Source organism: Rhinopithecus roxellana, chromosome 3 (assembly GCF_007565055.1).
Source record: "Rhinopithecus roxellana isolate Shanxi Qingling chromosome 3, ASM756505v1, whole genome shotgun sequence".
NCBI lineage: Eukaryota > Metazoa > Chordata > Mammalia > Primates > Cercopithecidae > Rhinopithecus > Rhinopithecus roxellana.
The window spans coordinates 115,016,032-115,020,297 of NC_044551.1; positions in this window are offsets into that span (position 1 = coordinate 115,016,032).

Genomic DNA, 4,266 nt, shown 5'->3' on the forward strand with positions numbered 1-4,266 from the left:
GCCTTTGTGGGTAACCCAACCTTTCTCTCTGGCTGCCCTTAACATTTTTTTCCTTCATTTCAACCTTGGCGAATGTGTCTTAGGGTTGCTCTTCTTGAGGAGTATCTTTGTGGTGTTCTCTGTATTTCCTGAATTTGAATGTTGGCCTGTCTTGCTAGGCTCCTGGATAGTATCCTGAAGAGTTTTCCAACTTGGTTCCATTCTCCCTGTCACTTTCAGGTACACCAATCAGATGTAGATTTGGTCTTTTCACATGGTCCCATATTTCTTGGAGGCTTTGTTCGTTCCTTTTCATTCTTCTTTCTCTAATCTTGTCTTCATGCTTTATTTCATTAAGCTGATCGTCAGTCTCTGATATCCTTTCTCCCGCTAGATCAATTTGGCTATTGATACTTGTGTATGCTTCACAAAGTTATTGTGTGTGTTTTTCAGCTCCATCAGGTCATTTATGTTCTTCTCTAAAGTTATTATTCTAGTTAGTAATTCCTCTAACCTTTTTTCAAGGTTCTTAGCTTCCTTGCACTGGGTTAGAATATACTCCTTTAGCTCGCGGGAGTTTGTTATTATCCACCTTCTGAAGCCTACTTCTGTCATGTTGTCAAACTCATTCTCTGTCTAGTTTTGTTCCCTTGCTGGGGAGGAGTTGTGGTCCTTTGGAGGAGAAGAGGCGTTCTGGTTTTTGGAATTTTCAGCCTTTTTGTGCTGGTTTTTCCTCGTCTTAGTGCATTTATCTGTCTTTGGTTTTGATGTTGGTGACCTTCGGATGGGGTTTTTGTGTGGGCGTCCTTTTTCTTGATGTTGATGTTGATGCTGTTCCTTTCTGTTTGCTAGTTTTCCTTCTAATGGTCAGGCCCCTCTGCTGCAGGACTGCTAGAGTTTGCTGGAGGTCCACTCCAGACTTTGTTTGCCTGGGTATCACCAGCAGAGGCTGTAGAACAGCAAGTATTGTTGCCTGTTCCTACCTCTGGAACCTTCATCCCAGAGGGGCACCCTCCAGATGCCAGCCAGAGCTCTCCTGTATGAGGTGTCTGTCGACCCCTGTTGGGAGGTGTCTCACATTTAGGAGGCCCGGGGGTCAGGGACCCACTTGAGGAGGCTGTCTGTCCCTTAGCAGAGCTCAAGCACTGTGCTGGGAGATCTGCTGCTCTCTTCAGCACTGGCAGGCACAACATTTAAGTCTGCTGAAGCTGCACCCACTGCTGCCCCTTCCCCCAGGTGCTCTGTCCCAAGGAGATGGGAATTTTATCTATAAGTCCCTGACTAGGGCTGCTGCCTTTCTTTCTGAGATGCCCTGCCCAGAGAGGAGGAATCTAGAGAGGCAGTCTGGTTACAGTAGCTTTGCTGGACTGCAGTCCCAGGAGCTTTGTTTACACTGTGAGGGAAAAACTGCCTATTCAAGCCTCAGTAATGGCAGACGCCCCTCCCCCAACCAAGCTCAGGCGTCCCAGGTTGACTTCAGACTGCTGTGCTGGCAGTGAGAATTTCAAGTCAGTGGATCTTAGCTTGCTGGACTCCATGGGGGTGGGATCCGCTGAGCAAGACCACCTGGCTCCCTGGCTTCAGCCCTCCTTTCTGGGGGAGTGAACGGTTCTGCCTCACTGGCATTCCAGGCACCACTGGGGTATGAAAAAAAAACCCTGCAGCTAGCTTGGTGTCTGCCCAAATGGCCACCCTGTTTTGTGCTTGAAATCCAGGGCCTGGAGGTATAGGCACCAGAAGGAATCTCCTGGTCTGCAGGTTGTAAAGACCGTGGCAAAAGCGTAGTATCTGGGCCAGAGTGCACCATTTCACATGGCATAGTCCCTCATGGCTTCTCTTGGCTAGGGGAGGGAGTTCCCCGACCTCTTGCACTTCCTGGGTGAGGCGACGCCCCACCCTGCTTCGGCTTGCCATCTGTGGGCTGCACCCACTGTCTAAGTAGTCCAGTGAGATGAGCCGGGTACCTCAGTTGGATATGCAGAAATCACCCACCTTCTGCGTTGATCTCGCTGGGAGCTCCAGACCATAGCTGTTCCTGGGGCTTTTACTTTTTTAGTGCTCAATTGTTTGGCATGGGGGGGCCAATTCTATGAGGACATTTAGAATTTTCAGAACTATTTTGCTCATAATCAAAGGTTGCATGAGCATTAGGTTTCAAATCTCTTCAGTAGACAAGCCATGTGAAATACCAACAACACTGTGTATTAATATTTAGCAGTCTTATCCTTAATGTGGAGTATATCCTCACACTTCCTCTATGAGAAGTCTTTTATGAGATGTATTCCCAGGTAAACAGCCAGTCGGGGACCTGGCTGCTGTCCTCTGGCTGGCCCAACAGAGAGATGATATCCCAGAGTCTCTGGCGGCTTCTTGCAGTACCCTGTCCCTGAGGTTAGGGACCGGGTACTTCTTCATGAGGTGACACCTTCAGGAGTGGGTCTGCCTGAGAGCTCCAAAACATGATTTCTGCTGAGAAACCTGTGTCTGTCATCCGGGGCATCCTCTGTCAATCTCATGGGATTTTATTTTCCAAAGGGCTTTTAAAGCAATGGCATATAACATAAGGTGTTGCCAGTGTGTTGCATCAAGGCTCTATCAGCCTAAAAGCCCTTTAGGAAAAGAATCAAAAGACAAACACTCAGAAGAAAGTTCTATTGTACTATTTACTACCTGGCAGGGAATAGGATCTTGTGCCCACCTCACTGACCATCACTTAGACCAGGTATTAAGCAGAATAATTCTCTTTGACAAACAACAGCCTTCTGGAATCCATGAGAATGTTCAGGGAACCCTGACAGAGATAAGAACTAGTTTCCAAGAATAGGAAAAGATGATATGGCAAATCTTTGCCTTTACTTAGATCTGTGGCAGGAAACTGGTTTTTAAGAAAATCTGGGTTGTTCCTCCACCTCCTTTTCTTTGTCCTTCATATTTCTGTGAGTATGCTGGTTTCTAGTTGTTATACACATTAACCGAACACCTCATCACTCACCAACTCTGCCCCTGTGGCTACAGTTTGTGTATACCTCTCTCCTGGAGGGGAGGAGATCCTTGGTCTGATAACACAGTCAGTCTTCCCAAAGTCATGGCTCTAAAGGAAACAAACCACACACGAATCCAACAGGCTTAGACAGAGGACTTGGATTTCTACATGCTTGGCTCAACCCTGGAAGTGACTTGGGCTATTGCCCCACCACATGAAAACCTCTAAGCATTCAGGTAATTATAGTTTTTGCCCTCAGAAGGCCACAAATGACTGGAATCAGTGGCATTGAGAATAAGAGAGAAAATGCGGAAACTATTCATTCGTGCTATACAATAATGGGTAGACAGAACTGCAATTCAGATTCTAGAGCCTCTGGGAAGACAGTTAATCAGTAACCCAGCACAGAACCATGTTTGAGGAGAGTGGAGAAGCCAACAGTGTTCCAGAAGATGTGCTGCCTGCCTTCTCCCCCAAGTTCGATGCTCCTTGTTTTGTTATGCAACATGCCCTTGAGTTTCCATCCAACACTGGAGCTTTTTACCCAGGTCCATCCACACCTTCTAGCCCGAAGTGCCCTGTGCAAATTGTATATGGATGTAGACACCTCTCTTGCACCACACTCAACCCCCAATCCTCTCAGCCCACCACTTACTCCAGCCACTGTTGCAGTGACCAGTTCTCATGGGCTCTGGCAACCCCTACTTCGGTCCTGCAATGTGTTCTCTCTTGCTTTCTACCCGTAGGACAGAACTTATTTGGGACTCGTGCATGTGCAGCCTGGAAACGTGAGGAGCTGACACGTGTGGGCTGCCTTTGACAAATGGGTGCCAACAAAGAAATGCTTCCCCCTTTTACTCATGGTACAGATGGTATTGAGATGCATTTCATAAGCTTCTTCTGAAGTCCTTGCTGGATGGAACATCCCTGCCCTTGGTGCTAGTCAACCTGAAAATGCATCCTTCTATTCAGCCTCCCTCCTTCTCTGTTCTCCTCCTTTTGTCCTTTATTCCTGCTCCCTGGAATCCTGTCCCCAAAGCATAAACTGCTTAACTGCACAGAAGCACTTGCCTCAGGCTCTACTTTCAACGGAACCCAAACTACAACCTTTGTGCAAGAAGGCTGGCTCAGCCCATAGTCAATTAATAAAGTGAAGAATTCTAGTTCACAAGAATCAAATCTTAGTCTTAGAGATTAATCCCAACCATTGCTAGAATTAACCCAAGCTGATACAGAGAAAAGGCAGGTGACAGTGTGGCACAGGCTCACTAAATTCTAGAAATAAAGATTCTAGGCAGCTGCTG